General features: G+C 40.2%; 1 protein-coding gene and 1 long non-coding RNA gene across 4 annotated transcripts in view; one reads left to right on the forward strand and one right to left on the reverse strand.

Annotated features, from left to right (window-relative positions):
- The window catches only part of stxbp6 (syntaxin binding protein 6 (amisyn)), a 340,603-nt gene that overhangs the window by 318,382 nt on the left and 276 nt on the right, over nucleotides 1-21,945 (reverse strand). The window lies entirely within an intron of this gene.
- Nucleotides 21,647-21,945, forward strand: part of LOC132384693 (uncharacterized) — an 81,784-nt gene continuing 81,485 nt past the window's right edge. Inside the window, exon 1 of the long non-coding RNA XR_009508986.1 lies at nucleotides 21,647-21,870. This is a non-coding gene — a long non-coding RNA (uncharacterized LOC132384693). The remainder of the gene's footprint in view (nucleotides 21,871-21,945) is intronic.

Genomic DNA, 21,945 nt, shown 5'->3' on the forward strand with positions numbered 1-21,945 from the left:
GTCAATCTAAAAGTTCTCGTTCTGATTCTCAAAATTCACCATGCCACCATCTTGGAACTCTTCCAATCTCATGATATTTAACTCTCTAAATGTCCATTCTCTCCTTTAGTAACTTGCCAAAACTTCTTTGAAGTCACAGGATATATCTTGGAAAAACAAGGCATTAGGCCATCACTTCTAACCTCTCCTCCAAAATCTCTTACCATCCAGACTTTCAATCATTAGTTGACCGCAATATTGGAACACCCTACTGCCTGAAGCAGTGGCTCCTCCAATCATGCAACCTTCCATGAATAAGCAAAAAGAAATACTATTTAAATTTGCATGGAAACTTCTTTGCATCGACTTACCATTATGAATAAACATACCTAAAAAAAAGCCATATTTACAGAGTGTGCCAAACTGGTACCATTATGCTGAGGTCTTTGCATGTCAATCTTCACTAAGTTTCATTTTTTTTTCCAATACCCAACTTCACAAACAAACCAGGAGAAATTATTGCATATTTAACAATAAAAATTCTACCAACATCTAAGGAATCCTCAGAAAAAATGCATACATAAATTGGGATATATTCAGACTTGGAAATTTCTTATTGCCTGTATACACTTTCATCAACTGAGACCTTCACAGAAGCTATGAAAGTTTGAGACCAGCACCCTGTCAAATGCAACTTCACATAGTTTGTTTACTCATAATCATTGCATTTATCCACACCTCTGAAGCACAGTAAAATTTCACACCTTGGGACTTTGTTAGTGTCAGACTAAAAGATTTTCTACGGATAAAACAATAAACTTAATTCATCTAGTCTTCTAGACAATAGTTTAATAAATTTTCTAGTGAACCAAGCGAGTCTGAAGGGAATGTATTCAACAAGGCCCCAGAGAACAAGATGCCAAGCCATCGGGATTTCAATGAGTTAGAGAAATTTTACTGTATTTGCAGTACTTCAAATACTCTATACTCTATTCCTATTCTTGCTCCTTACTGCTGCGATTAGTCTAATTATCTTTTAATAGTTCGGAACAACCCATGTGTAACAATGAGCTTATGCATTTTCTCTATACATTATTCCACACACATCATTTTACCTTGCACTGCCTCAATGCACTGTTGAAAGTTATCCTGGTATGCTAGAGAAGGAATGAAGGCTTTGCTCTCAGCCTCCACAAGGACCTGTATACAAAGTCAATAGCATAGTACAAGAATCAGCTGCAGTGTCAGTCACAATCATTTCTGCATCTGCAATATCTTGTTTTTTGTTCCATAACACTTCTAGTCCTAGCTTAGGCAATTTGACAAAGTGTTATTTGCTCAGAAGAGGCGGCTGCCAGTAGATGTGCAATCATCTCTATTGTGGTTTGGTTAAATCTAACACCAATGCATTGGAGGCCACTTGCACCCATGATCAAATTTTCATTCTGCAGCTTCATATTTGAAAATCAATTTTTCCCCAGTTATGACAAAAGTTATCCATTTCAAAGGAAATTACCCTCAATTGTCCAAACAAAACTTTCAAAATTACATCCATTTTAATGATGGCTAGCAAATAAATTATTAGAGCCCATCAATCACTTCTAAGCAGGACATTTTAGATTGATGGTAATGCAGAAAATGTCCAGATAGGAGACCTCTTGGAAACATTTACTGCTTTAAAGCAACTACTGGACCAAGGCCCAGAAATCAAGAGTTGTTTTTTTTTCGATCTAAAGGCTCTGCAGTACAGCAGACTAAACAGCACACTGCACTGATTTGCATTCCTACACATTGCCATCATAATCACCCACACAGAGGCATCACCACAAAACTGATTGCGTAATTAATACACATTTCCTGTTTGAAATTCTCCTAGAGCCAACATCAGAAAATCCGTGCTGTGCAGTGGGACTTAATAATCTTCCATTCATTGTGCGGTCAGTTGTAAAATCCTGTCAAATTTTCTCAATGTATTGAAACACTGACAACCTACAGCATCTAATGTATCAGACTGTCACTGGTAACATCCTGATTACAAGGAAACATATGATTTTGTGCAAAATTTATTCTTGTGAATTGTACATCAAGCCAGCAAGAAGCAGTAGCTTAGGTGAAGCAATTCAAGTACTCGAACATTAACTTTGAAGGCCCATTTGTGGAAATACTTGGAGAGCAATAAAAGACCATGAATATGGAGCATAAGTTTTACTTAATATATGACCATTATAAACATCATTAATAAGAGGTACCTAAAGGCTTAGGTATATAAAACAGGGCAGATAGAAAGTTCAAGTCTTTTAAACAACCGGAGCCGAGTGCTGAGTGACAGCACCATGGTGCAGTAATTAGAACAGCTAACTCACAGTTCCAGTGACCTGACCTCAGATACTGTCTGTGTGGAGCCTGCACGTTCTCCTTGGACAACGTAGTTCTTTTCTGCCACAGCCTGAAAACATGAGAGTTGGTAAGTTAACTGGTTACTGTTAACAGCCAGAACATGCAGATGAGTGGTAGAGCCTGGGAGGTTCAGCACCAGCTTTATTATCAATAAGATGTGGTGAAATTTATTATTTTGTGGCAGCAGGACAGTGCAGGACACTAAACTACGACAAGTCACAATAAATAAATAAACAAATATGCAAAAGCAGTATAGTGAGGCAGAGTTGAAGGACCATTCAGAAATCCATGGGCAGGAGGGAAGAAGCCGTTCTTAAAACATTCCGTCCCTTCAGGCTCTTATACCTCCTCCCAATGGTTGTAATGAGAAGACATGTCCCAGATGATGAGGGTCCTTAATAACAGATACTACCTTCTCGAGTCACCACCTTTTAAAGATGTCCTCAATGGCAGGTAGAGCCATGCCAATGATGGAGATGCCGGAGTATACAACCCTCTATAACCTCTTTTGGTCCTATGCACTGGAGCCTCACACCAGGCAGTGATACAACCAGTCAGAAGGCCCTCCACAATACATCAGTAGAAATTTGTCAGAGTCTCTGGTGATACACCAACTAAACTCCAAATGAAGCAGACCCACTGGTGTGCCTTCTTCATGATTGCATCAATGTCTTGGGCCTAGGATAGATCGTCTGAAAAGCTGACACCCAGGAACTTGAATCTTTGAATCTGCTCATCCTTTCCACTACTGACCTCTTAATGAGGACTGGTGGGTGGGTGTGTGTGTGTCTGTGTGTCCAAATTACCCTTCCTGAAGTGCACAATCAGTTCCTTAGTCTTGCTGACAGACTGAAACTGTTCATGCAATACCACCTGACCAGCTGATCCTTCTCACTCCTGAAAACTTCTGTAGCCATCCAAGATTCTGCCAACAACTGATGTCATCAGCAAATTTATAGATGGCATTTTGGCAGTGCACAGTCAGAAGTGTAGAGAGAGTAGAGTAGTGGACTAAGCATGCATATTTAAAGAGTGAGTGAGTGAGTGAGTGAGTGTATGTGTATATAAAATCAGTAAGGATATCGGTTTTAGTATTGGATTATTATTGTCACATGTACCAAGATACAATGGAAAAACTTGTCTTGCATACTGTTTATACAAACCAAATTATTATACGGTGCATTGGGCTAGAAAAGGTAAAACAATTACAGAGCAGAATAATTCCTAAGAGACATAAATTAGAAGCAAAAAAGTTGAACATAAAAAGTTACATTACTCAAGGACAAGGGAACTAATATAACAAATCAATCTGCAGGGAGCAGCATGCAACAAGTTACTGATCCATACTGACCATTATCTCCCAATGAAGAAGTCAGGATCTAGTTGCAGAGCTACAGAGGCCCAGGTTTTGAACCTTGCTGATTGGTTCTGAGAGGATGCTGTTGTTGAATGTCGAGTTGTAATCGATACACTGCAGCCTGACATACCATGTACATTGTTGTTGTCCCACTGTGCTCCAAAGCCCAGCGCAGAGTGGATAACAATGATGGCAATGTGGCAAGAATAAAAAAAGAATGTGAACGATTATTGCAAAGAGCTGCTTAATGGCTACACAGACAATTTGCACACCTCCATGCTGTACAACACTAGTCCCCCAACCCCATCCCCTGCAAGTACACTCCCCCTACGGCTGTGCTTCCTCAGAACACTCTCCTCGTGGCTCCACTGACCAATACTACATTACCCCACCCCCCCCATACCTAATGCAGCACCAGATCAACTCCCACCACCCAACCCCTGCAGTGCAGGTCTCACTACTCCAGCAGGTCTCCTGATTCGATACTATGTCATGGGACACCAGTAGATTCCATTAAACTTTTGTCCAACAAGAAAAATTAAATATAACAGTAATTGCAAAAATCCTCTCAATGGAAAAAAAACAAATTTTCTTTCTTAAAATTTAGATCTCTATAATAATCTCCATTTTCAAACAAGATCTATTATAATAAAGTGCGTTCCTTTATGGCCCTCTCTGAAGTACAGGAAAACCTGTTCTGCTTCTCAATGACCACATGGAAGCTGGAAGCTGCAGACAAATCACTTCAAGGAATGTGGAAAGAGAAATAAAGCATATTTCAGATCAACGCCTGAAAAATCAGACTTAATTGTTACCCTTTCCTCTGCTGGGGATGAGGCCTAACCTGCTGAAAATTGCCAACATGTTTTAAAAATTTCCAGATTCTTACATCTGGACTTTTTGGCCAAATTCTGTTCCTAATTTGTATTTTTAAGATACTCAAGTAGATACTATTACATATATTAATAGTGAAGGTATCAATCACAATTTGCCCTCAGAAATACTTCCTTATCACTTCTGCCTCAAAGTAATGGTCTGAGAACTGGTAATTTTTAAAAGGCCAGAAATGTAGACCTCTTTTTTAAAAGACCATTCCTGCACACTAGCACTGCAGAATTATCTAGCAAGGTCTAACATCTGCATTTTATAAGCTCAATAAAAAAAACATTGGATTAATTTCCTCCAAGTGGAGCAGCAGCAAATCGCAAATTAAGCAGTTTGGCTCATATCTTTTGAAGTAAGAGACTAATCAGAAAAGACTTGCATTTATATTTAGTACCTTTGACAATTTTAGGACACCCCAAAGCACTTTACAAGCAGAGTATTTCAGAATCAGAACAAGGTTCATTATTATTGGCATACAGTACAAAATGAAATATGTTGTTTTGCAGCAGCAGCACAGTGCAATATACAAAGAAAATTTTAAAACATGCAAAAAGAGCAAGAGAGCAAGGTAGCATTCATGGTCCATTCAGAAATTCCATCCCACCTCCCTGATAGTAGCAAAGAGAAGCGGGCAAAGCCTGGGCAGAGATTTTCCTTAATGATGTATGCCAACTTCTTAAGGCATTGCCTTTTGAAGATGATGGGATGGATTGTTCCCATAATGTAGCTGACTGGGTTTGGAGCTTTTTCCAATCCTGTGCATTGGTGCCTCCATACAGATGGTGATGCAGCTAGCCAGATTACTCTCCATGATACATCAGTAGAAATCTGCAATTGTCTTTGGTGACATATCAAATCTCTTCAAACTCCTAAATGAAATATAGCCACTGACTTGCCTTCCCCATAATTGCATGAGTATGTTTGGCCCAGAATAGATCTACAAGAGATGTTTAAAGTAAAATTGTTATCAAAGTACATACAGTATATGTTACCATATACAACCCTGAGATTCACAAAACACTCTTAGAGACAGCAAAGCTCAATCAGCCTGAAAACACACCATCAACATGTAGATCACAGGCTCCAACAGTAGCAGAGCCACATTTGGAAGAAAAGACAAAAGTGAAAAAAGTAGTTTTGTGAAACATCTGGAAGACATTGATTGCATTGTTCGCAGTCACCATCTTCACCACTGTGGTGAACTACATATACCTGTCTGGACACGCCCCCTGCTGACTGCTCCTGTGGCTCCTCCCACAGACCCCTGTGTAAAGGCGATCAAGGCCTGAGCCCGGCCTCTCAGTCTCCAGGATGTAGTACGGTGGTCACTCACTGCTGGTTCCTTCTTCCAGTCAATAAAAGCCGATATCTCGCCTTACGTCTCAGAGTGAGTTATTGATGGTGCATCAACCACACATCCAAATTTTCAAAGTTTTGGATGACATGCCAAATCATCGCAAATTTCTTTCTCCATAAAGGCATTTACTTGCTGGCCCTAGGGTAGATTCTTTGAGGTGAATATACAGAGGAATATAAAATTGTCAGTCCTCTCCACCTCTGACCCCCCCAATGAGAATTGGCTCATGGATCTCTGGTTTCCTCCTCCCGAAATCAATAATTAGGTCCTACGTTTTGCTGACATTGAGTGAGAGGTTGTTATCATACCACTCAGTCAGATTTTCAATCTCTCTCCTAATACACTCAAAAACTTCTATAGTTGTACCATGGAGAGCATTCTGACAGGGTGCATCACTGTCTGATATGGAGGGGCTACTGCACAGGACTGAAAGAAGCTGCAGATGGTTGTAAATCTAGTCAGCTTCATCTTGGGCATTAGCCTACAAAGTACCCAGGCCATCATTAGGGAGTGGTCTCTCAGAAAGGCAGTGTCCATTATTAAGAACCTCCAGCACCCAGGGCATGCCCTTTTCTCACTGTTACCATCAGGTAGGAGGTACAGAAGCCTGAAGGCCACACTCAGCGATTCAGAAACAGCTTCTTCCCCTCTGCATCCAATTCCTAAATGGACAGTGAAGCTTTGGACACCTCTTTTTTTTTTAAAATGTACAGTATTTTTGTTTTTGCACATTTTTAAAAATCTATTCAATATATGTAATATATTTACTTGTTTATTATTTTTATTTATTATTTTTTCTCTCTGCTAGATTATGTATTGCATTGAACTGCTGCTGCTAAATTAACAAATTTCACGTCACATGCCAATGATAATAAACCTGATTCTGATATGCTGATTTATCACCGCCTTTGACTTGGCCAACATCAACAACCTTAAATATGGCATTGGAGCTGTACTTCATCCCACTGTCACAAATATAAAGCATTGACAGCTAGGAACTTAAAGCTGCCCTCCCACTGCTAACCTCTTGAGGACTGATAGACATTCGCCTGACTTCCCCATCTCAAGTCCACAATCAGTTCCTTGGTCTTACTGACAAGGTTGTTGTTGCTACACTACTCAAGCAGCCTATCTACTGTATCTCACTCCTGTATTCCTCTCATCACCATTTGAGATTCTGCCAACAACAGTTATGCCATCAAATTTATAGACGGCATTTGAGCTGTGCCTGGCCACACAGTAATGAGTTTATTTCTGAAGCGCTGTCACTGTTATAACAATAATTATTTTTCAATATAATTTTTCTACCAAATAAGATGAGAGTCGATATATGAATCACCCACTTCTCTTGCTGATTCTGAGAACTGACCACAAAACACATTTGCAGCATCCATCATTTGAAGACTGGAAGTGCAGGAATTCATTTTGTTTTGCTATACGTGTCTCGGATTTGTGTTTGCTCACAATAATTTGCTATTAACTGAGAATTTGCTCTGTGGTTAGAGCACACATCAGACAAGATTCTCTCCACTGTGTATTGCCAGTCTTGAAATGTGCTCTCCAACTGGTTTGCCATCCAAAGTCTTGTCAGAAGCCAATATTAGTATTCTATCAGGTTATTTTAACATCACAGTTTATAAAAAGGAATGCTTTAAAATTTCAAGGTTCAATGGGCACATTCAGTGAAATGTGTATCTAAATCAGTTGCTTAAATTATAATGAAAATAACACTACAACTTTTATCAGCCTTGCAGTTGGGAATCAGAATTGCACAAGAGTCATCAACCAACATAAAAGCTATTAAATTGTCTTGGCTGCTGCAGTCTGTCATATGGAACACGGTTTCTCACAATTTACACAGATTACAGTTGCTCTATTGGTTGTGCTCATATCAAAATGATAGTCAAAGAAAACCAGCATTATTTTTTTAACTAAATACTTGAACAAGCTCCTTGTTACACATGCCTGTTTACTAAAGGGCCCTTGAAAGCCAACAATCTTGTAATTACAAGACAGGCATACGTAGGCAAAAGGATAGGTGTAGGTGGGCAAAGATGTCAGCATTCTTTATTATGATCAGGTCAAAATGGCGCCAGCATACAATGCTCCCTCAGTCAACATCTTCCAGAGAATAAACAAACAGTTTTTTTAAAACTTCTTTTACACCTGCTTTTCACCTTGTGTGCTTCTGGGACTGTTAGAGACTGCAATTTACAGTTTGGAGATCTTTTGAGTGATCCGGTGCTTTACTGGCTCTGAGAGGATTCTGGGAATTGAGCACGTACTTGGACAGCCTTGATGTGAAATAACTTCGAGCCAAGGCGTGAGCCAGTGTTCAACTCCACTTCACCGTTTAAAGTGTCCAAAGATCATTGATTAAAGTGTGAGGAAGACTGAGACAATGAAGTGAATGCAGAAGGTGAGTGAGAGTTCCTGCGTAGATGGCCTGCCTTTTTGATCGCTGCTGGAGGAGTCAGTGAGCAGCCTATTGCTGTGTGGCTTGTCGTGGCAGGCAGTTAGGCCTCTCTGCCTCGTGGTGTCCCTCTCTTTTGATGAATGTCAGTGGAAATCGTAGAATGGTATCGTGGTTCTGTGTTTATGGTTTGTCTATTGTGATTATGGACTGTGGACATTTTCAGACTTATGGTCTTTACATTCCATGTTTTTTTAATCATCTGTTCCTTTTCAGTTTTATTGTGCGCAGGGGGTGTTTGGGTGGTGTCCTGTTAGTGTTCTGTTAGTTTTTTTTTTGGGGGGGGGTGACGTTCCTGTGCTATTTTGTGTGAGGGGAGGGGTGTTTTCAGGGGTTGATGATCTGGGTGCCTTTTACTTTTCATATGAGGGAGTGATATTTCTCTCTGAATGACTTTCATGTTCCTTCTTCGTTTCATGGCTTTCTGGAGAAATACAAATTTCAGTGTTGTAATATGGACACATGCTTTAATAATAACTGAACCTTGATTTATATGGCAAGCCAATTTCAACTCTGTGCTGTACAACTTCAACTCCGGGACCTCGCTATATATAAAAAAGTCTCCTACAGTGAAAAGCCTGTGCAGACTGAAATAGCTTAGAGTCCGTGCAATGCACTATAATGGCTCTCTCAAGTTTTTTTTTTAAATCAACATCGGAATGAAACTGAGCATTAATTTTCAATAGGAATTGCTCGATCTACACTCATGAAAACCTTGTCCCACATGCTGCACAACTTGATAATGAAATTCAGCTCATGCTAAAAGAGTAAAGTTGTCTTGGATTCTAAATTTACTCACCATATAACTATAGGTAAAAGAACAAATTCAGGTGTTTGCTTCAACACTTGATTTGCCAGCAGCTGTCTTGAACAGGATCTGAATGATCTTATCAAATCAAGGATGTTTACAGTGACCACGTTGGCTGTTTATTACCATCTTGCCCAGCAACTGGAATTTGAAACAAAATTTACTCAGAGCCACATTCAGTCTCTTGGTGCCGAATGTCCAATAGATGGCTGGCAGAATCTCATCAAAAGCTGGAGGAATAATGATACTCTGGAGCAAGATGACAGTGTCAAGTACAAATTATTTTCCAAAAAAATTACTTTATACTACTGTGAACTCAAGTTATTTGTTTCCTCAATTATAACACTATAAAGCTACCATTACACAGTTAGGAGGTAGATGTTAAACTGATGCTTTAAAGTTTATAATTTATTAAAATTGCTATCTAGCTTGAATGATATAAAACAGAAATATAGAGGAAGAAGAGTTGCAATCCCAGGATTCCAAAAAATTTCCAGAAAGTAGGACTTAATAACTGAATTGTGAATAAACTGGAATTATATAAGCAGAGGTTGAGAGGCAAGAAAAGCATCTTTGAGAACTATACCAAATCATATCAAATGTATGGTTAAATAAGGCAAAATGTCACAGGGATGGATATCGGCAATTTTGTAGGAGGTGAAACAGTGGATTAAGCAGGAAACTGCTTGATTCTCAATGTCAAAAGATCAGGGAGAGGTTGATAGTGGTAGAGAATGCATGATTGGCTCTGCAGCTCTATTCAACGAAGAATCTTAGATAGGATTTAAGTTGTAATTAAGATCACTTAATCTGAAACACAAAGCAAATATAAAGAGTAAAAGAATCCAAATATTTATCATTCCTGTTTGGCAAAATTAATCTTACCCCATAAAGGAAGCCAACTCCCTAATTTACTGTACTTTGAACTCATTTGACCAACTGAGTCACAGCAACCCTCTTCAAATGCTGCCTTCATTGTACTGCAGTGTTAGATAACCCAGACATGTTGGCATTGGAATGGGTAGTGATACTTGTCAGCTGCCCCCCAGCACACACTTAGGCTGTGTTAGTTGATAATACAAACAATGCATTTCACTATATGTTTCAACACAAGTGCAATACATAAGTGAATTGGAATTGTGTTGTTTTAATTTTGAAAACCTCCAAGACAGAATGTCTTGTACAAGTTAGATGAATGGAAAACCTGGAGAAGCACAAGCATTCCCCATGTAATGGCCCTTCAGGTTACAGAATTCCACCCTTAGAGAACTTAAAATCACTAACCAGAAATTTGAAATGCAGTAAGACTTGCTCTCACAGAATACGTGGAAGTAAAGAGGAGATTACTCAACTCAATTTTTTTGCTCCAACTTAGATTTCTTGATGCATGCACAAAAGCAGTAGCTTTGGATTTTGGAAAATTGTGATGCAAACCCTTGTTTTGGAATATAACACAGGTTACCTACATAATGTGGAAAAACACGAAACTGTCCATTTTGAGAGAAAAACAAAAAAGTCATATATTATATAAATGATGAGAGATTGAAGAGCCCTGTGATGCAGCCAGACCCGTATGTCTTTAAGAAAACGCAGTCACAGTGAGTAACTGGGAATGTTCAACAGAACATCGTCATGTTTATTGCTAGGGGAACTGAATACAAAAGCAGAAAGGCCATGCTTCAGTCATATCTAACAATGCCAAGATCCCATCTGGGACAATATTGATCTCCTTACTTAAAAAAGTCCATGCAATGGAACAAATTTAGCAAAGTTTACTATACTGAAGCTGTAATGGACAAGTTGGTTTATAAGGAGAAGATGGAGAGGCCTGAGATGTATCTGCTGGAGATAATTAAACAGCCAAGATTTTGACCAATCATGATGGGTAGCTGTGGTTAGGGTGTTTCCTCCTGTGGAAGCATTTGGAGTTCAGGGTCAATGTTTATAAGGAAGGATCAACAGATTTAATTCATGACAACAACCTTTCCTTCAATGCCAACAAATCAATAAAGCTGGTTATCAACTTCAGAGAGGTGGGGGAGTGCAGGGGAGAAATGCATGGACTGTTGTCTACATCAATGTCTACATCACTAGGTTCAAAAGAGATGAATGTTCCATATTCCTCAAGGTGAACATCACCACAGCTTATCCTGGTCCAACCAAGTTGAAGCAACAGTCAGAAAAGTTCACCAGCATCTCTAGTTCCTCAGGAAGCAAATAAATTTAGCATGTCCCCTTTGACCCTTATACTTGTGCATGCTTGGAAGCCGAACTCCAAGACCTTTACACATTCAAGAAAGCTCATGAGGGGATAGCCTGAACCTGTGTTGAGGCCAATGACCTCTACCAATGTTCTTAATGCAGCACACTGCCATCTAATAATAAAAGATCATAGGAAGAGTTCAGAAAATGAGGCCCACTTCACATATTGTGGAATGGACCTTTTCCTCACTGATGATCAAATTCACTGCTGCCTTTACAGTGTCAGCAGAGCCTTTCTTATTTGCCCGTCTAAAAAGACAAAGCAGTTTGATGTGGAACAGATGCTCATCAATGGCATTTATTTCATTATCTGTGAAAGGCAGATACTAGACTTTTTGAACTTAAGCAAACTGCATAGAACAGAAGCAAAAAACTAATATGGAGGCAAGTTCAAGCAAGGGGAAAAAGGTCATCCACCAAGATCAAAGCATTAACATTTGGTGTTTAATCCATTACAGGTGTGCTTGAACAAAACTCAATTAAGCTCTAGAGATGGCTTCTCATCATTGGTAAGGTTAAATAAGAAAGTTGTCTGCCCCTTAAGTTTTGAATTTCTATTTAGCAAGCAGCTCTCACAACGATTAGCACGGCTGTCAAGTATTCTGAGGAAGAGGCAAAATAGTGCAGCAAAATGACACAGAAAAATATCACCATCTTCCAGAACAAAATTAATCAAGTTATTAATAACTGCAGGTTTCAACTGTGAATTTCCTAATCCTCAAAAGATTTTTTTTAAAGTATTTTCATACTTACGAAAGAAAACAGGCTACAGTGAAGAATGTCTTTTCAAACCCCAGTTGTAATTGAAGAACCTAGTGCAACAAAACTGACTTTCTCAGAAACAAAAATGCGAGTCACTTCAAGCAAGAATCACTATAAACAGCTCGCACTGGGTTGCCTAATTCGCCTCAAAAAAGTAGAATACCGCAAGACTCTTGCCTGAAGGCTATGATTAATGCATTTCAAGAATATTGCCTAAAATCTAATGGGTGTAGTCCAATCATAAATACTGCGTGCACACACACACACAGGGACAGGTTCTACTGCATTAATAAAATTTTGCAGCGTTAGTACCTCTAAAATTTCACAGGTTACTAGTTCATCAGCCGAGCCTTTGCTTTATTTCAAGTCAATATATAAAATAAAGCCAACAACATTAACAAAATAGACACTAAAATCCCCCCTGGATGCTGGTGATGATATCAACCCTTTTTTTTTAAATTAATGCTTTGTATATGGTAATTCTATAGAACAATGCAAGTCATTATTTTCCCAGAACAGGACCATGTGCAAAAGTGCTGCTGTCCAAAACCTGACAGCATCTTCCTGCTTCAAGTTTTAAAAAGAAAAGAAAGAAAATAATCAAATGTAACTCCCTCTATACAATCAATCCTAGTGCAGGTTCATTTGTGTCAGCTGTGGATCAGTACAAGTGCCCCAACCAAGCCAGGAGGTGGTAGATTCAAATTCTACTTGAGAGACTTTATGGAGGCTGACATTCCAGTGTGGTGCTGATTTAAGAACATTGGAATAGGAGCCAGCCACACAGCCAATTGAACTGAGCCCATCATTCAATAGGATCACAGCTGATCTGCATTGTAATCCTATATAAGCTATGTTCAAACTCCTTGCCTCAAAATCTATCAAGTTCACAAAACCAGAATTTCAGGGGAAACTACAGCACTAGGAGGTCCAACACATTTTGTTGCACTTCTGGGAATGCCTGCAAGAAAATGAATCTCAGGATAGTATATGGTGACATACGCATGCTCTGTTAATATATTTCCCTTGGACTTTGAAAACTAGCCACTCAGACTAATCTCCATATGATCATAATTTAATTACCCTTAGGTGCGATCATAGAAAATCTAGGCAAAAACAAACATGAGAGATGAGAGGCATTGATCGTGTGGATAATCAGAGGCTTTTTCCCGGGGCTGAAATGGTTGCTACAAGAGGACACAGGTTTAAGGTGCTGGGCAGTAGGTACAGAGGAGATGTCAGGGGTAAGTTTTTAAACTCAGAGAGTGGTGAGTGCGTGGAAAGGGCTGCCAGCAACAGTGGTGGAGGCGGATACAATAGGGTCTTTTAGATAGGTACATGGAACTTAGTAGAGGGCTTTAGGTAACCTAGTAATTCGGCATGTTTGGCACAACTTTGTGTGCCAAAGGGCCTGTATTGTACTCTAGGTTTTCTATGTTTCTATGAGAACAAAAGGAAAGGAGCAGATGATTGATGGATAGGGCAAGACGAAGTACGGGAGGAGGTTCCTCTGGATCAGGGGCATAAATTTAACCCTAAAGATCAGAAAGGTCAGTCTTCATTCTGTAAGTACAGTCAAACTGCAATAATCCAACATACCTGAGACACGGGTAGTATAGAACTAGCATATTTGTCACCATTAGATGCAATCACTTTTATTTCTTTATATATTAAATGGTAGTGGAATAACTTTTTCCAGCAAGCCCAGAGTTTAAAGGGAATGCAAAATATACAAACACGGCAGTGTGCTAAATACATTGTTCAAATAAAAAGAGAGGAAGAAATGATAATAAATAAGCAATAAATAAAGAGAACATAAGATGAAAAGTCCTTGAAAGAGCCCATGGTTCAGTGATGGGGTGAGTGAAGCCATCCCCTCTGATTCAAGAGCCTGATGGTTGAGGGGTAATAACTGATCCTGAACCTGGTGGCATGGATCCTGAGGCTCCTGTACCTCCTTCCTGATGGTAGCAGCAAGAAGGCATGACCTGCTTGGCAATGGTCTTTGATAATGAATGCTGCTTTCGCGTGACAGCACTCCATGTAAATATGCTCAATGGTTGGGGGGGAGGGGGTTTACCCATAATGGAGTGGGCTGAATCCAGTACTATTAGTAAGCTTTTCTGTTCAATGATATTGTTACTTCCATACCAGCCCGTGATGCAGCCAGTCAATACTCTCTCCACCGCACATCTATAGAAGTTTGGCAAAGTTTTAGACAATGTGCCAAATTTTCACATACTTCTAAGTAGGGGTGCTGCTGTGTTTTCTTCATAATGGCACTTCTGTGCTGGATCCAGAACATTTCTTCTGAAATTATAACACCAAGGAATTTAAAGTTGCTGACTCTCTCCACCTCTGATTCCCAGATCAGGGCTGGCTCATGAAACTTTAGTTTCCTCCTCTTAAAGTCAATGATCAGCTCTTCACTTTCCTGACATTGAATGGGAGGCTGTTGTTGTGGCACCACTCAGCCAGGTTTTCAATCTCCCTCTTACATGCTGATTCACCACAATCTTTCTTTCGACCAACGAAAGTCATCAGAAAATCTAAAATGACATTGGAGTTGTGACTTTTAGGTTAAGCACAAGTAGAAAGTGAGCAGAGCAGGGGGCTAAGTACACAGCCTTGAGGTTGTGGACATGTCATTGCCAATCTGAACTGACTAGTCTGCAAGTGAGGAAATCAAGGATCCAATTGCACAAGGAGATAGAGGACTAGGGTTTGAAGCTTATCAATTAGTTTTGAGGGGATAATAATACTGAATGCAAAGCTGTAATCAATTAAAAATATCCTGATATATGTAACTTCACTGTCCAGATGTTCCAGAATTGAGTGAAGAGCCAGTGAAATGGCATCTGCTGTTGACATGTTGTGATGGTAAGTAAACTGGAGTGGATCCAAGTTGCTTCTCAAGCAGGTGATGTGTTTCATCACCGTCCTCTCAAAGCACTTCATCGCAATGGATGTAAGAACTACTAGACAATAGTCACTGAGGCAGGATCTTAGGCAACAGTGTAACTGAAGTCTGCTTGAAGCAGATGGGGACCTCAATGTGCTGAAACAAGAGATTAAAGATATCAGTGAACACTACAGCCAGATGTTCAGCACAGGTCTTTCATACTTGTCTAGGCATCCCATCTACACAGGATGCTATCTGTGGATGCTCTCTGTTGGCCCCAGAGACTGCAATCATAGGGTCATCAGGGAGCAGTGAATGTTCCTGAAGATGCTTCCATCATTTGATGGTGAAAGAAAATATAAAAGGCATTGAACACACCTAGGGGCAAAACCTAAGTTGATTGGTTTCAATGTGTAGGAAGTGATAGCATTCAAGCCCAGCCAAGGCTATCAAGCATCCTTTGTGATAAGTTTGGTCCAGAATTGCCATTTCACATGGGAGGTGGCTTTCCAGAGATTGTATCTGGACCTCATGTCTTACTTGGTCGCCAGACCTGAATGCAACTGATCTCATGGTTCATCCAGAGCTTCTTCTTGGGGAAGACTTTGAATGATTTTGTGGGTACACGCTCATCTGCAACTGTTTTTAGTCATGTCCGTGACAACCATGGTATATTCGCTCCGATCCTCAGATTAATCCTTGAACATAGCCTCATCCACTAACTTGAAGCCAACCCATAGCCACTTCTTTGCCTCCCACAACCACCCCTTTATTGTTCTTTTGGACCCTTGCTCTTTAGCCTCTGCTGAGATGCAGGCAAGAGGAGGACAGCCAAATGATTTTGGTCTAAGATTGAACTGTAAGCATTCTTTAGGGTGTCATAGCAGCGGCTGAGTCAGTTGGGACCCCTGGTGCTGCAGGTGATATGTTGATGATAACTGGGCAAAGATTTCTTCAAACAAGTCTGACTGAAGTCCCTGACAATCATTTGAAAGGTGCCGTGGTGGGCTGTTTCTTGTTTGTTTGTGATGATGGCACTTAGTTCCTTGAGTAGCTGCTTGACATCGACCTTTGGTGTTACAGAAACTGCAGTCAGGGTCACAGAGGAGATCCCGCTTGGTAAGTAAAACTGTTAGCACTTAATCATTAGACATTCCAAATAGGGGGAACAAGAATGCAAGAAGACTGCTGTGTCCGAGCACCACAAAGTTTGTCATGAAACACAGACCTCACCATTTGCCCTCTCTGAATCAGCAGTCCAGTCCATCCTTTATATCAAGAAGCCCTTGGGTCTGGTTGCCAAATCCAGCATGTCCAGAGGGAATCATAACTATATGAAATAAAGAATGCTGTAATTCCTCATTTCCTTCTGATGGAACAATCTTGCCCTTGGGTCCTTAATCTTATTCTTCAGCAACTAGACATTTGCTAACAAGATACTGGGTAAAGGAAGTTTCACAGCCCAGCATTTTAGTCTGGCTTGTAGTACCTCCCCCGCCCCCACCTCTCTTATGGTCATGATAATGTACTTACAAGGTGCTGTACCTGCATTCCTAAGAGTTAAAGTGCAGAGAATTCCATAGAATCCTAATGCTCTGGCTAAGGAAACTCATTTTTTCTAAAGGGACATCCTTCTATTCTGAGGCCTTGCTCTGTGGTCCTGGGCTTCCCCACAATAGGAAATATCTTCTCCACATCCACTCTATCTAGTATCCTGTGCCCCAACTCGAAGGGTACAAAGTAGCCCCTTCCTTTTTGAGAATCGCAAGATGGCTATTAATTCAGGTCAGGAGATGAGAGAAAAACATGCAGAATCCACAAAGGGGTTTGGAATATCCTGGCCCCTCAGCGATACAAAGCCACCGGAAATGGCCATTGTCTCTTGGAGACAGAATTGTGTACTGAGTACTGTACTTCATGGAAGCCCTCAGGGAATGATCAGAGGAGGTTGGTGGAGGGATTGTATCATTCCACCCTGAGTGACATCTGAGACCCCGTGAGTGGGGATAAAAGAGGGTCTGGGGAATGGCCCCTTGAGACACACCAGAAGAAACGCTAGAAATCCTGTAACAGCGTAATAGCGACAGCCAATGAAAAGCTCACGTGTGTCCTTTTCCATTTGCCTCGGAATTGGTGGGCCTTACCACGGAAGAACGGCTTTAGCTAAAACAAAGGAGAAATCAGCCCCAACGACTCTCGAAGGATTGACGTCATAAAAAGAATGGGCAAGTTTTAAAACTCTCTCTCTCTTGACTCCAACTAAAGGCTGCAGCCTGCATGAATTTGAGTGACTTTTATATTTCCATCGGACAATACATTATCCTCTAGACAACGATAGAGCTATTTCTTATTGATTATTATTATATCCGTGCTTTTAGATTTAGTATTGACGACGTATATTATCTGTATGTTTGCATTGATATTATTTTTGTGTATTTTTATCAATAAATACTGTTAAAAAATAGTACCATCAGACTTCAACGGACCTCTCTATCTTTGCTGGTAAGTGACCCAGTTACGGGGTACGTAACACTAGGCCTTTCAATATTCGAGAGACTTCACTAGATATCCACTCATTCTTTTAAACTCCAGCAGGTATATAGTGTGCAAAAGACAATAAACTGTGTAAATACAAAAGAGGAAGAAATAATAATAAATGATACAGAAGTAACAAACAATGAACATCAAGAACATGAAATGAAGAGTCTTTGAAAGTGACTCCATAGGTTGTGGGAACATTTTAGTGATGGGCTGAGTGAAGTTATCCCCTCTAGTTCAAGAGCCTGATAGTTGTGGGGTAATAACTGTTCCTGAACCTGGTGGTGTGGATCCCAAGGCTCCTGTATCTCCTTCCTGATGGTAGCAGCAAGGAGAAGGTATGGCCTGGATGGCAAAGGTCTTTGATGAAAACTGCTTTCACGTGACAGCACCTGATGTAAATATGCTCAGAGGTGGGGAGGGATTTACCCATTTAGAGTAAGCTGTACTTCTTGTAGGCTTTTCCTTGCAAGGACATTGGTGTTTCCATACCGAGCCATGATGCAGCTAGTTAATACCCTCTTCACTGCACATCTACAGAAGTATAGCAAAGATTCACCCCCCCCATTCTTTAAACTACTGCCCGGAACAGGCCCAGAGCCAACAAAGCCATCCTTCATTGCAGGATATTTTTTTGTGCCATTAAATCAAGCCTATTAAACCAAAAGATATTGAACAAAAGCTCTTTCTGGTGTCAAGAGTACATCAAATATCTCAAGGCAAGACTTCAAAAATTGCAGAATGGAGTTATCTCTTCTGCTGAAAATCATATCTGTCAATCAACATAAATGAAACTGAATATGTGGTTATAATCAGAGTGTTGTTTATTCAACATGACCAGCCTTCCTAAATACAATGACCTTAAGGCAAAGTTCAACAGAATGGGAACAATATATTAACAAAAAAAAATTATTTGCACCATAAATTGCCAAATGTGATCAACAGAAAAATTACCCTGAATAACTTATTCTTTGAACCTTCAACAGTAGTAGGATGTAGAAACATAAATATGAAAAAAGAAAAAAAAATCCCAACTAAAATAAACATACAATGTTGAACCAAAGACTTGCCTTTCACAATATTTTTGTTTTAGACATTACACTTGTCTTTAAACAATGAAATATTTTTGGAGTCAATTCCTTACATTCTTCCAAATGGCATAACTATCTGTTACAGACTACCAACAGCTCACATTTTTGTTTCTTTAAAAAGGACTTTAACCTGGCAATAAATATAAAGACATCTCTAGGAAGTTCTTTGAAACACTGTGGAATACCACTGTCAATTTATTCCACTATACCACTGAAGACATTCAATTAATCTATCACTATTTGGATATTAACCAAGTTTACAATGGCCACACTCCAACTTACTATTCAAAACATTATTGTAAAAACAATGTCCTGCAAGGCATCAGTGCTTGATTTAAAAAAAGGCTAAATGATTTAAGAATAATTAGTAGGAATGCAACAGATTAACATTTTTCTCAAATTCTCTTTCCCAAACTAAATTCACAATTATGTTCCAGACTTTGTGCCAAACTTTGCCAACCCCACAAACACTTGGGTTAATACTCCATAAATACTGAATAGCAACTATGCACAGAGGCAGTTGCAAAGTTAAATGATCACTGGGGGGGGGGGGGGAGCTTAGGAGATAATGGCGCCTAACGGCAACTCCTTTCCTTGCATCTTTGGAAACAGCTCTATTTCTATTCCTATCTTTCCCTTTCAGGGTTCTTTTGGAGACCCTGACCTGGAGTTACACACTGACTTTGGTTCTTTGTGGGAATGGGACCTGCTCTCAGGGTTTCACGACTGGCCGCTATTCGATATGCCAAGGACGCTGCCTAGAAGATTAACGTGCCTTCGGAGTTTTGGGATTTTGTGACTCTGGAGGTGGGCGGACTCGAGGTCCGTAAATCGGCAGGAAATTGGTGTGCCATGAGAGACGGATGATCGAAAGCAGCAAGCTGGCTGTGTGCACAGAGACCCGAGTTCTTTGGGCACAAAGCTAAAAAAAAAAACGCTGCAACGGACTTTTATCGTAAATCAGTGAGTTGTTTGTCATGCCTCCACTCTCGTTGTGAAACAGAGACATCTCTTTTTCCGTTATCAGGGAGAGAGAGCCTGTGGTAGGTTGAATTACTGGGTGAACAAGCAGTCTTTGAGGTACTGCAAGTCCGTGTCTTTATTGGTGCTTGGCTATATACTTGAGTACTCAGTGGGTGGGGGGGGGGTGCTTGCTGATGCTTTGATGCTTTTTTTGCTGGTGGGGAGGGGGGATAATTGCTTTGCTGCTGCTTATGTGTGGGGGGAGCTTTGGAGATCTAACATTTAAATGTCATTCATCCTTTGGGGCACTCCTCTGTTTTTGTGAATGGTTGCGAAGAAAAAGAATTTCAGAATGTATATTGTGTACATTTCTCTGACATTAAATGTACCTTTGAAACAATATCTGGTAAAACAGTTTCCATTCATCAACAAGATTCAAATGTACATGCCAAATTAATAGAAACAAACCAAACAAAGTGGATAATCGGTCCAACAATTTGTACGGATGCACCAAGCACAATACATGGCATCAGTCTTCACATACGTTTTCTTTCATTTGCTTTGTGGGTAACAAACTGCAGTCATTTATCAACTATCCTACAGTACATGAACAACTTGAAAGCAAATTAACCATCATTAAAATGGTCAGTGTCAGTACGATCAATTTTCAAACTCAAAAGCCAACCACCCCAACTGTTAAGCAAACCAATATCCATATTGTATAAGGAATCAACATTAAAACAATGTTATGCCTATAACAGCCAATGGGTGCATAAAGCTCACACAAGATACAAAGGAGTGGATGCTCAAATAGATTGAGTCAAAAATAGTCAACAGAAAAATTAGTGCAATTTCTAAGTCCTTTGGGCAAAAGTGCCTGAATACCTGCTACAATTTAAGAAAATGTTTTGCACTATACTGTAGCGAGTTTGGAGAGGGCAGAGCCAGCTGTCTGAAGGTTATTCAGATAAGCAGCCATTTGTAGGTTGTGAGTTTAAGTAACAATGCCCTCTCCAAAGGCAGCACCAACACCAAATTCATAAATGGTTTCCACTACAAGATCCGCATTTTTTATAAAACAGAAGTTTTATCAAGTGCATTAAATATCAATGCAGTGTAATAAAATCGGCAGCATCTTTAAGTAAAGGTGTCAGTACTACAGATTTGGCAGGTAGACTTCCTTCTTGTTCATGAAATCCCATTTTGGGATAACCAAATTAAAGTAAAAATACTGTTACTCACCCCACACATTGAAAGGTTTAAAAAAAGCGATGATCTATTTTGACAGATTTAAGATACCCCCATATAATATTCCCTATACTAGGGCGATATCCATATCCTTCAATTCGGTGGGTAAGTATCATGCAACATTTGAAAATCCACGGGCTTCCGAATGAATGACAACGGCAGAGTAATCTTTTATATTAAGTATAGCTCAATTTTAAACTGTATTAAGGTTTATATAAATACACACACTGGTTCTGATGTACTCAGGTTTTATTTCGTTAATCAGCAGGGAAAGTGTGCAATTTGACAGATCACGAGCACACACGCGGGCTTTCGTTTGAAGTGACAACCAAGGCTGCGATGAGACTGGGAAACTTGCAGTACTTCCTGAGGTGCCTTGTGACAAGGAATGCGGCTCACTAACGACCGACTTCGAAAGGGAAAGGCTGATTAACCGCAAGAAACCTTTCATCTAATTACCAGAAAACTCAAACACCAGACTCCCCGTCAACTCGAACTTCAACTAGAAACTAATTTCCGCAACACTGTTCACATGATAATTTACTGTACCGGCTCAAACTAATTTCTTCCGCGCACTCCTGAAGACAGCTGTCCGCCGCCACTTCGATATCCAGTGTTACCTGTTAGGCTGTTCTCGGAGGATTGGGCGAGTCTGCTGCTCAGGGTCCTTCAGACCCCGAGAAACAGGAGGTCCGCTACCGAGAAGAGAGAATCCATTTCCAATCCGTCTGCCTGCCTTTAAAACACAAAAAGCCTCGCAAGAGCCAGTGGACAACTTGCAGCATTCGCCCTTCTGACTCACCAGTCCAAGACAAGTTCTGTTCGCACTGACTTTTGTTTTGGTGACGGTAAGTGACCAGAAACTGCAGTGGCAGTCTGCAACTGACCGGCTACGTACACGCCCGCCTCTCCCTCAGAAGCTC

Source organism: Hypanus sabinus, chromosome 2, assembly GCF_030144855.1.
Source record: "Hypanus sabinus isolate sHypSab1 chromosome 2, sHypSab1.hap1, whole genome shotgun sequence".
Classification (NCBI taxonomy): Eukaryota; Metazoa; Chordata; class Chondrichthyes; order Myliobatiformes; family Dasyatidae; genus Hypanus; species Hypanus sabinus.